The sequence below is a fragment of the Urocitellus parryii genome, chromosome Y (genome assembly GCF_045843805.1).
Source record: "Urocitellus parryii isolate mUroPar1 chromosome Y, mUroPar1.hap1, whole genome shotgun sequence".
Classification (NCBI taxonomy): domain Eukaryota; kingdom Metazoa; phylum Chordata; class Mammalia; order Rodentia; family Sciuridae; genus Urocitellus; species Urocitellus parryii.
This window is the reverse complement of record NC_135548.1, coordinates 30,299,577-30,312,883: the sequence shown is the minus strand read 5'-3', so window position 1 is coordinate 30,312,883 and position 13,307 is coordinate 30,299,577.

The following is a 13,307-nucleotide window of genomic DNA, read 5'->3' as shown; positions in this document are numbered from 1 at the left end:
TCAGGGAAGGCAATACTGTGGGCCTGGCCCTGCAGGTACTCCAGCATGAGGTCATACAGCTGCTCCACTAGGCCATCCTGAGGCAGCAGGGAAGGACCAAGCTCATCAGGGGATGGGGCCCAGATGCTCAGAGTCCTCCAACTCAGGCTGATGAGTCTGCTCCAGGTCCAGGGTGGGGGCCACAGGAAGTGTCCACACCTCCCAGCCACACTCAGGCTCATGGGGGCTGGAACTATGAATCCACTGGTCTCCAACCCAGGGAACCAGGAAGGTCCACACCCAAACATCATAGGATGGCAGGACCCTCCCATCCACCTCAATGCTCTCTGAGGTCCTGCTATGACCTCAATGCAGCACAGCCCTAGGCCCATCTACAGAGACTTAGAGGGCAACTCACCAGGTATGCTTTTTCCTGCAAGTTGACATTCGATAGTTTCAGGACTACAGAGAAGTTGATGGGCCTGGAGCTCATGCGGCTGGGTCGTTTGTTGAAGTCCACCTGCTGGAAAACCTACCCCAGCCAATCCCAGTGCTCAGATCTTAGCTCATAAGCCCATCAAGATAAGGGGTGAAAAGCCAGAAAGCAGCACACCCCAAAGCCTGCAGACCCCTCCAAACTCTGTTTGCTTTCCAGAGATCTAGCCCCCTTTGCCTCTTCAGTGGATAGGGCAGGACCAGGAGCACTGGCCCTCCCTCAAAGTCAGGGAGGCCATAAAGACCAGTTTCAGAAGGCCAAGAAGGTACCCTCTATAAAGAGCCCTGCCACTTAACCTACCCTTCCCAACATGCAGCACTGAGGCCTGGGCCTGGCAGAGCTTCAACCAGTGTTACAAGGCCAAAGCAACAACAGAAGGACAGAGCACAAGAAGATGGGAGTCTTGGGAGGGTCTGGCAGCTTACCACACCCTCCATACACTACAGGCTATGCACCCAAGCCTTCCCAAAAAGGGGCAGGAGTGGGCACTGAGCCTGGCCTCTTGGCCTTGATATTCCTCCTCAATTCCTAAGAGACTCACACCCAAGGCAGTGGAGCCCAGGGTACATGCAGGAGCCTGGAGGGGGAAAGGGGCACAGAATGGAAGCCATGGAGAGACCCTAGGTCAGGATGCTGGGCAGCTGAGCTGGGCTCCAGATAAAGATTGATCCCAGCAATAAACAATAAAGTGGTTCCTTCTGGGGGGAGGCCTGACTCCCAAAGGGAACTGCTCTCAACATCCCTTCCTGCCCTCACATCAGGGAATAGTAGGCCCAGATGCCCTGCTCACTTCAGCCTCTGTGATCTGCCTTCTCAACCTACAACTGGGCATGGGAGGCCCCACAAGGTGCAGCTACAATAAACCAAGGCAGGGTCAGTGTTCTAGCTATCACTGTCCAGGATGAAGGAGAAAAAGAAACCATGCCACAGCAGTGGAAGAAACTGGGGAGACACCTAGAGCCGGTTGGCAGGGTAGGAGGCCCTCAGTGGGGTGCCAAGGTAGAGAGGCCACAGCAGGGGCAGTTAGGAATAACACCTGGCTGTCACAGGGAAACAGATGTGGCTTCCACAACAGCTTCACAAAGCACAAACAGCAACCTGCCTCAGTGGAAGGGAATGGGAACAGGCATGGGTTCCCTTTCCTTGTGACCTGGAGACAGCGAGTCTTTGAACATCCTGTGGGCTAAGGCCTAACCTGACACTAACCTTCCCCCTCAGAGCAGCACTGGTGCTCAAGTGCACATAGTGGTCCAGGCAGAGCCTTGGAAGCTCTGAAACCACAAACCTGGGTTTGAAACCCAGCTCTCCTGCCTGCTGCAGTCCTGAGCAAATATCTCTGTGGCCAGAGTCTGTTCCCTGACTGCATGACATATGACATCTGCCTCCAAGTGGTCTGGATCACATGATATAAAACATGTCAGATACCAGCTCAGAGTTTCCCTGAAAGCAACCCTCAGCCAAGGTCACTATGTTGACAGGTCATGGCTTGTGAGATCATACCTGCAGCAGAACTGGGAGCAACTTTACAGTGAAACAGCAAACATGGAGGGCTCAGTAAGGTCCAGTCCAGAACCCAACTGAACCTCTGAGGACAGGCTGCTGGAGACACAGCCCTTATCACTGGGTGCCTGCCTCCAGTGGGGATTCAGAATGGTAAGCCCATCCTGGCACAGGGCTGCCACAAGGAGAGCCAAATTACCAGTTTCCAGCAGCCATCAATCCCCAGCAAGGCTAAGAGATTGAGCAGGCAAAGAAGCAACAGGCCCAGAGTACACAAGGAGCCAGTTCCCAATAGTTGTGACAGGGCAGCACCAGCATAGAGGACCAAAGAGAGGGGCCCAGAAGGGTGAAGAGTTTCAAGATGGTGAGAGTGGCATGGAGTGTTCAGGGCCAAGATCAACAGAGGAGGAAAGTGAGAGGATCCTTGGATGAAGCCACTTGAAGGCCATCAGAGCCATGGGAAGTGTAGAGAGAGGACGTGACCAGAGATTCTGGGCTTGAGGGGGGAAGGGAGGGCACGGAGTCCAGGAGTCCTTGGATATGTGCTGATACTGGTATGAGTAGGGAGATGACAGCCCAGTGATCTAATTCTGATAGACAAATCACCCAGAGACTCTGGGCCATGGCGTCTCCATCATAGACTGAAGATCCTCATAAGATCTTCCTCCAAGGGCAGTTTGGTGACAAGAAGTAGACCCAGGGAGAATTGGGAACAAAATGTCTCAGAGATATGACTAAAATTATAGTTCCTTACCTGTGATCCTAGACCAAGTAGGGACTGTGGAAGACCAGGGATGTGGGCAGGGATAAGCCTGGGCTAGCCCCAGAAATAACCAGATTGGGGATGGACAGAAATAGAAAGGGAGAGGAATTGAGGAGAAGTCTGCCCTAATCCCTAGGGAATTAGGATCAAAGCTGAGCTCAACTGAATAAGGGCCCCTAAGAATAGTACTTCCTAATCCTGGAGCCTGTGAGTGTATTATGGTTTGTAATCACAGGGACTTTGCCCAGGGGATGATGTTAAGGGCCTGAGATGGAGGATTATCCCAAATTATCTGGATGGTCCAAGGTAGGGGAAAGAGGGAGGTGGGAGGTCAGTATAAGAGAAGGAATGTGAGAATGGAAGGAGATGAGGGAGAGAGAGAGTAGGGAAAGAGAAAGAAGAGAAGATGGGAGAGGGAGAGGGAAAGAGAAGAGGAGAGAGGGGGTGGGGCAGAGAAAGCCAGAAAAATAGATTTGTAGATGCTGCATAGCTGGCTTTGAAATTAGAGGAATGGATCAGGAGTCCAGGGATGTGGTATCCTCTGGGAGCTGGAAAAGGTCAGGCAATGGTCTCTTCCTGAGTCCCTAGAAGGAGCCTGGCCTCCCAACACCTTGGTTCTAGATCCCCAGGATGCATTCTGGACTTCTGACCTCCAGGCCTGTGACAGAATAAATGCATGTTTTTTTTTTTTTTGAGCCACTGTAGTGCAGTCATCTATTTCAGCAGCCACAGAAAACTCCCACAGGAGCAAGGCACTCATTGAGACCCCTCCACAGCCCCTGCCCATGGTGACACAGGCATGACCATAGGCCCTGAGCCCCAACCCTGCTAACTTCCATGGTATATTAGAGATACTGGAGCTCAGGGACTGCCTGAGCCGATAGGGTGGGGCTGGGCCACAGACTCACCATTCATTCATGGTTACAGAGTGGCTGGAACTCTAACCCTGCTAGTCACTGCCTCACAGAGAAAGTCTCAATACAGGACCTAGTTTTACTGCTAATATCCACAATTGAATGAAATACTCCCAATAAATAATGACTTCCCTGTCACCAAAGGAAGATGGCAGGTGACCTTCTGTGCCACACACTTTAAAGAATCACTATGTTCTTGGGCCACAAATTGGTCACCTATGTGTACATCAGAACCCAAGTCCCCTCAGTGCTGAAGCCTTGATAAAACATTTTTCCACCTCTAACTGTGGTACAAGATGCTCTGTCTCATTTCCCTCAAGCAATGTCTTAGAAATTATGAGCACCTATTTCCTGTACACACTGGTTCCCTAGGAGTTAGGAGCTCATTGTTGGCAACTGTCTGAAGTTCTTCGCAGACCTTTTGTGTAGCAGTTTTCTCTTTATCTTGCTCCTATTTCTCTTTTGTACCCAACCTACCCTTGGATAAGGAATTGAAGTGGGCTCTGAATTTAAGAGTTTGGGAAGCCAATGGCATTGGTGTGCCCTGAATTCTGTGGACAGACTTGTTATCAGGAATGGGGGTTGTGAATATGTGTGGGTAGAAGATGAGTTGGGCAAAGAGGATGAGGGGATTCCAGGAGTCCACCCAGAAGAGAGGGGCACAGTTTATTGCCCTTGTTTGATGCAAGTGATAAACTGTCTGTGAGGGTCAGGGCTTGTGGAACCAAGCCTTCCCAAACTGTTCAGGCCCTGGACTCACCCTCCCTCTGCTTCCCAATCCTGAGAATCTCCCCCACCCCTTGCTCCTGCCCTGGCTTGAAATTCTGGTTTTGTGGCATGGATGCCTATGGCAGCCACTACAGCACCAAGAGGGGTCCAGCGGGCAAAGCCAGAATAGTAGAGAGGCAGAATGAGCCCTTGTGCAGTCCTGGGCCTGTGGTCTAGAATTTCTCCTCAGGGGTTCTCAGTCTGTGCATCTGGAAGAAGGGTCAGGAGGAGGAAGACACTGAGAGAGAGAGAGAGAGAGAGAGAGAAATAATATGAGTGTGTGTGTGTGTGTGTGTGTGTGTGTGTGTGTGTGTAGTGGAGGGAGTATATGAGCAATTGATACCTACTCCAACCCTGTCATAGGGTTACTGAGGGCCCTAGCTATTTGGTTGTGCCTGGTCAGTGAAGTTCATGCTTTTAGGTACATAGCCTGGTGGGCCCTGACCTCTGACCCTCAAGCAAGTCTGCCCAACCTTTTGTAGCCACCCATGGTATAAGTCCTAAGAACTGTGCATTGTATCTCCTCTCCATCCCCATGAGAATTCTCTCAGGGGCCAGTCTCTGCACCTTTTAGTGTCCTTGCCCTGTAGCTAGCTGCACCTACACCCTGATAAAGGTCACTAGCATCCTCTTTGTGACCAAATTCTAGATGTTTGCATTTACTCACCACCATCTACTCATTTTTCCATTCATTTCTGGCCTTCAGACCAACTCTGAACCAGACAAATGAAGGAAAGTGATCCTCACCTTGGGTTAAGTGCTTTAAAGGACAGGCAGTCACAGAGCCAGCACTGGAAGCCCAGCCAGCAGGGTGGGCACACAGTCCCACACCTCTGCGTCTCTCTACACCATCTCTGGAGTATGTGGGTCTGGCTGGGTCCCACTACACTGTGTGTTTTGTGCTGAAGTTTCTTCTTTTGTGACTATATTTTAAAAATTTGCACATTTGAAACTATTCTTATTCATCATGCTTTACTAGTGTGTGTGGAATCCCTTCCAGAAAATGCACTATAATTTATTTATTCAAACCTGCATTGGCCTCTTATACTGGCCACAGGCAGGCAGCTGGACTCTAAAGATGTGTCTCCCCTCTCATATGCATACCCCAGCAAGTTCTCAGCTCTAAGGATGGCCATCTCTGCAGAGGTTGTTTCAGGGCCACTTCTTGCCTACCCTTTCCACATAGCTTCCAGCCTTACCAGCTAAGTCTAATAGTCTTCCCTATCTCTGGGTGGAGTCCATATCCTTGCCCTGGTGTGGGAGGATAGAGACTGAAATGATGGTGGCACTGACCTGCCTTGTTTGATGGCAGTCTGATGCCTTGTTCTGATGGAGGCTTCCCATGGCCCCTGATGACCCTCCTTAGGGTAGCCATACACAGGTAGTGGGGCCAGGAGGCAGGCGCTATTGGTAGACCTTCCTAAGCAGCCTTGGGGAACTGCTGAGTGGATGGAAACCAGAGTTCCCAGGTCAGCCCAGTTGGGCCTGGCACACAGTGAGTCCCATTCAGCATTCTGATACATGGACCTGGGCTGATCTGGGATACAGGGGTGTTAACAGTTGATTTAGTCTCATTCATATAGCCTACCTCATTCCCAGGGGTGCTCTCTGGCTCTTCAGTCAATACCTCAGTGAATGCTGACCAACTCCCTGCCATATGTGGGACCTATACAGCCAAGAAGAGGGTCTTCAACTCCCTGGGCTACTTCCTGCTAGCAGCTCCACATCACTCCTGTACACAGCTGCACTCCACTGGGCATCCAGGACCCCCTAATTCTGTCTATGTGATATCATATCCTTTGTATTGGACATCCAACCCCACAATCTTGGCCTGCCCACTCCACTAATCCCCAAAGACAGATTCATTGTACAAAGTCTGACCTTCTCCCTGTCCATTCCCTTTTATTCCTCATGGCAGGCCTGCCTTATTAGATCACCCCCTCTACTTCCTGGCTCAAGACCACACCCTGCCTACTATCTTATTTTCCACTAAGATGGTATTTTCCACCCCTCCTGCCTAAACCCTCCCAAGGCTACCTCTAAGTGAAGCTTTTTCTCCTTACTTTCAGGGCCTGGGCCTGAAGGTCTCATGTGAAAAGCTTTTCTTCCACCTTTGCTGGGGGAAGCTCCAGGTGCTATTTTCTGTCACTCCATCTCCGTGTCTCCCAAACAGTCTAACCCTGACATGAGAGAGCAGAGAGCTATTTGTGCGTAAAACAAAATATAATTCAAATTAAATGAACATAATGATGGATGATGAGATATCTCATGTGTGTAATGCATCATGATAGAAATATTAAAATGATGTCACAATTCTATAGAAATGTCTCACACCTTTGCAATGATTAGGGTAAAATGTACTTCTGACAATCAGTAGTTGAATTTAATTTAAAATTGCAACATTGCTTCAATTTTTATTTGTATATCTTAACATGAGACTCTTGAAAATTAATTTGCAAATTTGACAATTTCCTCAGATGTAAATTGATGCAGTAATAGTAATATAAGGTTATTTGAAGATTAATTGATACAATGAATTTCTAATTATAATCTCTTACAAAGTGCTTGATATATAGTAAAGTGAAATAGAGCTTAAATTCTTTCTGCTTAATAAAATGCAATGAGCAATCAAATCCCCACTATTTCCTTTTACTTAAAGATAAATGTCAATTTTAGCATCTAATTTTGTCAATGGCAAACCAGTATTTTTCAATATGCCCATTTAAAGAAAAATATTTTGACTTTCCATTTAGATTTTCTAAACCCGTAAATTTTTCTTTGCACTTATTTTTCTTTTTATTACATGTATTTACAATATATAGAGCAGAAATACTATATATTACAGTAAATATATCATGCATTTCTTATTAATTAAATTTTAAAAAATATTTTAATGGAAAAAAATGTGGCAACTTTAAATGTTGACCTTGAAAGTGAAATATTTTCCTAGTAATATAAAGTGTTATTTGGTCATTTTTTTAATTTTATGTTTTGTAGTATTTTAAACTGTGTGTAATTTTAATTTCCAATATGATAATTAAATCATTGATTAAATATTGTGTTATCGGTTATCTTTCTTTTTTATTAAAGGCTTGAATTTAGAAATTATGATTCAAGTTAAATAATTCAACACAATCACAAATTTATAGGATCAAAATTATGGCAACTCTATCAGGATTTCAAGATGCTTTTAAAAAGCAAAACAAAATTGGAATAATAAAAGTTACTTAACACTTAACTGTAATTCTTGTGAGTGCCTGGTAAAAGAAAGAAAAACATTCATCACTGTAGTTAAGCAGGACTTAGAGGTTAGAGTGCTTGTCCTCAATGGTGACAAAGCAGCTTCACACTCTCCCTCCAGCCTGGCTAAGGCATCAGGTTTTCTTGAAGATGCAGCCAGGGTTACAATGCTCTGAGTGCTGACACCATCTGAGTTCACCACAGAAGCAAAAGCATGTGATGTGAAGCCTCCTGGAGTTCCTGATAGTTTTCTCCATATTATACTAATGAATTTATTATGAGTAAATCGAGGTTTTTGAGAAACAATAACAGGGATGTGTTGACTATTGGATCCAGAGCTGTAATAGTGTTTGAAAGCTATCCCTTTGGATGCCCTTACTGAATGATAAAAGTTAGAAAAAGTATTTAATTAATTTCCAATTGTGCTTTCCTTTAACTCAATCTCTAGAATCATGGCAGTTTTCTTTATTTTTCATAAGGAATTCAATCTAATTAGAATTACATCTAAATCTAATCATTCAAGCATATTACCTAGAAGTTTTTAAACAATCACTTTATATTAAATAACAAGAGATGGGAATAAAGCTAGAGTATGGCTTTTTTTGTTATCCAGCAAAGACAAGCTTCTTCTTCATTCATGTTTCTGCACAAATTCCTTTCAAAGACAGTACTAGTCTTCAATATCTGATTTCTGATTGTGATCCTAACTCATGAATATTTGTGAAAGCCTAAAATATGTGAAAATGCATAAAATATGTATTCAGAGCTACTACCACTATTCAGTGTTCTTGAAATGATTTAAAAAATCGTTAGTCATGTTTTCATTTTATTTTTATTTTTTTTACATTTTATTATTATTATTATTATTATTAGTTGTTCAAAACATTTTTAAAGCCTCATCTTTTACTAAGTATTTATCTTCACCAAGAGAGTACAGCACAATAATTTCAAAAAAATGAAGAGGAGTAGGAGGGGGAGGAGAGGCAGGAGAGTGGACTTCTAAAATTTTGGAACTAGATTCAAAGAGAAAATTGACAAAGAGAAGACATTTTTGTTGAAATTTTGGATATTAATATAAATAAAGTTTACTAATAGGGATTTTAGAAAATAAGCTTTTAAGCAAAAATGTAAAGAGGTACAAAAAGACATAAATTATGAAAATCAGGATATTGAACAGATTATAGATATGAATACATTTATGGTACATTTTTTCAATTAAGTTGTTGCTGGGTCAAATCGTGACCTTAATTAATATTTGAGGATCATGGTTGAAAAAGCCCTCTTTTAGCATAAGCATCCTAAATAAGTAAATGATATACAATTCTGTTTATTCTATTTTCAATTAATGCAAACAATGGTATTTATGATGGAAAAACAGCCACCTTTCCTTGTCTTGTAGTTTACAGTTGTCCCTCTGTATTCATGGGAGAGTGATTCTAAGCCCCACCCCAAACACACACACACACTAAAATCTGCTGGGTTTCAAATCTATTATATACAGTAGTGTTATATGTTTGTATTATTTATTGCATATCTTCCTGTATACTTTCAGTCATTTTCACACATAATATCTCAACAAAATATATTTTTTCAATATTGTTTAGGAACTAGTGTCAAGAATAAATGTGTGTACATGTATAGTTAAGATTCCATTTATTTCCAGATGTCTTAAAACTCATAATTGATTGAATCTACTCCTACATATCACACAGGTATTCAGGACTGACTGTACTTCAAACATCATATAGTATTCTAATTATGACATTAAATGTTATAAGTTTCTTCATAAATATAGTATTTAAATAACCCCAAATTACTATATCACACTTCATATTTTATTATCCTAAATCATATAATAATTAATTTAATTGGCCAGATGACTATAAAGAATGTTATTAGTACATGGCCGACACTGCCAGATGCTTTGGATATGATGCCACATATTAAAATTGATGTTAATGTCTGACACCCACAATTAAAGCCTAGACAAAGAGTCCCTTAGTGAAGTTTTATTCTAATGTAGGAAACAGATGTTAATTGTAAAAGACACAAATAATGGTCAAGTTATACTTATAATAAGACTCAGTGTCAATTACAGAATAAGTATAAATTATGTCAAGAGAGTCAAAAAACTTATCAGAAATATCACAATCAAATTAAGATTTCATAGATGAGGAAGAAGTTTTGGAAAAGAGGGTCAGGAAAGACATTCCACTGAAAGGGAAAAGCAACCATAAAGGCCTCTGGAGAGGATGAATAAGGATAGGTGACAGGGATTAAAGTCAGCATACCTGTAATCAAGAGCTGTCGGAAACTGTGGCATTGAGGAGGATGAAGAATATAGTAGGCATTCCAGTCAGGATGCATTGATCAAGTCGTTGAAGCAGGGTGATTATATGATGAGAATGGAGTGTTCCATACAGGATAAGGGAAAATATTTGTGGTTTACATGGAATTCACATGAAACTGAAATTATACAATGTCAGGATTTACAGGATTGCTTGGACCTATGTGAAAAGCCACAAAACATGGTTCCTATTGGTGACATTAGGTGCATTGGTACTAGTTTCTGCATGGACTCTGTTATTCTCTGAGGGCACAACTCATATATTGTGTAATGTACATAGAGCTGGGAATTGGTTTCTATACTGGCATATAACACAAAGCAAATGAAATATATAAGAACTTGTGTTATATTCATATTAGAACTCTCAGTGTTGCTGGGCTATTGGTGGAGAGCCACAGAAAATGAGATATATCAATGTCAAGATAAGCAGGGTAGTGTGACCCTATGTGGAAAGCCATATAACTGGCATTTTATGTTGGCAAGAATGCCAATGTTTCTGAATTGATTCAAAAGTTTTGTCATTCCATACAATTTTTAATGCTGACCATAACTTTCTTTTAGTTTTACTCTTATTAAAGGTTACAAATTTATAAAACCGTAAACTCTTCCACATCTATGATCATACCATACATTTATTTCTTGCATTTCTATTCCTGTGCATACGTGTGTGTGCATGTGCCTGCACACCTCTCACTTTCCCAGGGCTGGGAATTGAATCCAGGGTCTCACACATGCTGGGCAAGCCTTCTACCACTGAGCTTCACATCCAGCCTGGGGTTGTGACTCAGCTAGATAGATAAAGCTCTTGCTTTGCACATGTGAGCCACTAGCTCAGTACCACATAAAAATAAATAACAAAATAAAGTTCTAAAAAATTTTTTTGAAGTGGGGTCTACCTAAAATTCCCTGACCTTGAACTTGAACTTGCAATACTCCTTCCTCAGCCTCCTAATAACTGGGATTATAGATATGTGTCCCCATATATTGCCTGTGTCTATTTTTTTTAATTTAAATTTGTTTGAATTAGTTAAATATGTCTAATTTTTAAACCATTTTTTTTTATTTTGAAAAATTAACATGTGAAATTATACGAAAATAAACTATATCCTCATTTATATTGATTTATATGGATAAGCACCCATACTTCGCTAAGAGCTCCCAGTAGTGAAAGTTGAGTTTTCTGCTTGTCTTGGTGGGTGGGTTTCTAGTAAGTGGCAGGCCTCTGGGCCAAGTAGCTTGATGGGAGACTCTGCACACCGATGTTGCAGCCAACCACAGACACTTATCACAGGGTTCCGGGCTTCTGAATTCAGACAATGCAACCTAATCCCAGCAGCCCACATAACTCTCCAAGGGAGGGCGCTCAGCTAGGTGTTTATATACCTCTTGGGTCAACCCCTTTGGTTCACATTTATGCTACTAAGGATTTGGAAAAAGTAGAGACCCTATTGGTCCAAATTTAGGAATTGCTCCTGCCACCAGCCCCCTGTGTGAGGGCAGAGCACTTGCACTTGTCCATTAGCAAGTCCACCAGACCAGGAGACCTCCAGAACTTGAGAGGAGGAGGTGGAGCTGCCACCGCCTCGCCTCTGCCAGGAAGCTGCGGAGCGCAAGAACTAATGGCGCCTCCAAAGCGCAGGAGACAAAGCCGCTGCTTCAGCTAGAGCTTTGAAGCCAGCTAGAGGTGTAGGAACCGCTGCAGTGCGGGAGCCAATGCTGCCGCCAGAGCATGGGAGCCCCTGGCCCTGCCGGACCACCGGAGTGGCTGGAGTGCAGGAGCCCTTGACTTAGCTAAAGCACAGGAGCCAAAGCCGCCCCCAAATCATGGGAGGAGGAGCCACTGCTTCCGCCGCCGACGCCACACCAGAGCATGAAATCATCGGGTTCACGGGAGCCTCTGGAGTGCAGGAGCCAACGCAGCTGCCGCCCAGGGAGAGTGGGAGCCGCTGGAGTACAGGAGCCAGTGACACTGCCACGAGAGAGCGCGGAATCTAAGGCTACAGGGGTGATGGCCTCCAGAACTCAGGAGCCACCAACACTGCCGATAGAACCCCGGAGCTGCTGGAGTGTAGGAGCCAATGATGTTGCAGCTGGGATACAGGATCTGCTGCCACCAGAGTTGAGAGCCGCCATCTATGGGACCCAAGCCAAAGGAGGTAGGTGCTGGGAGCCCCACGGGGAGGGTGCAAGCGCCTTGGGTTTGAGGATAGCGGCTTCTGGAGAGGTACTCTTTGGCGACAGGAGTTGCCACATTAGAGGTGGGCTCACCTAGGATGGGCATCTTCATCTGCAATGCAGGAAGTGTGGCCTGTTAGTTTGGGGGTCTTGGACTGGAGGTAAGGGTACCTTTGGTGTCTTTAAGCTTTCTGCAGGGGCGGATGCAGCATGAGGATCCTTCAGAGGGGGACATTACCTTGAGGTGTCTGAGTGAAACCCCATTTTGTGAAGGTACAGGTATCAGTGAGGAGATCTTAAAGGAAAGATAAGATCCTGTGGATAGGTCTAGTGTGGGGGGTTGTTGATATGGAAAGGGGATGCCTAAGGTAGCCCAGCCTTCAACAAAGGGGAGAGGTTCAGTTGTGACCATAAAGACTTCCTTCCATACCCCAACATTCTTACTCCTGGGGGACAACTCTAGGAGCCAGGAGGCCCCTTACTGAGGGTTCCAGGTCAGAGTGTGTGGACTGCTTCTTTGGCATGTAGGTTCTCCTCACACCTTGCTTTCTATGACAGGAAGATAACAGGTTTCTGTTGTCCCACTGCCTTTTCACTCTCCCTTGGGCCAGACTGGAGCTTAGCCTGCCTCTGGATTCATAGGTAGCCACCTTCCAGGTCCCTGTAGAGGTTGGGAATGTTTATACTTGTGGAGACTAAAAAGAGACTTTGCATGTCTGGACTGTGAGTGTGGGTAAACAAATATGGCTGTGTGTGCATGAGGACATGTGCCTGGAGTATGCATATATGAGAATGAATGTGCATCTGTTTGGAGATGTCCAACTGTATACCTAGGTATTGTGTGTTTGCTTATCTGTGTGCATGAACTGTTTTTGTGAGTCTATATTTGTGTGATGCATAAGTTTGTGGGAATGAGTAAGGCTATGATTGTGTGCTTTTGTGGTGTGTGTATATTACCCTTCCCTTGTTGCACCCCGTCACTCAGCCTGGCACCTTGTTGCAACTATGTTTGCATCTTGGGAGTTGGCAGCCCAAGAAAATGGGAATATGAAATAAAGGACACAGAATAGAGAAATGGAAAAAAAGGCAGAGGGCAGAGTGTGGGGTAAAGGTGTGAACAGAAAT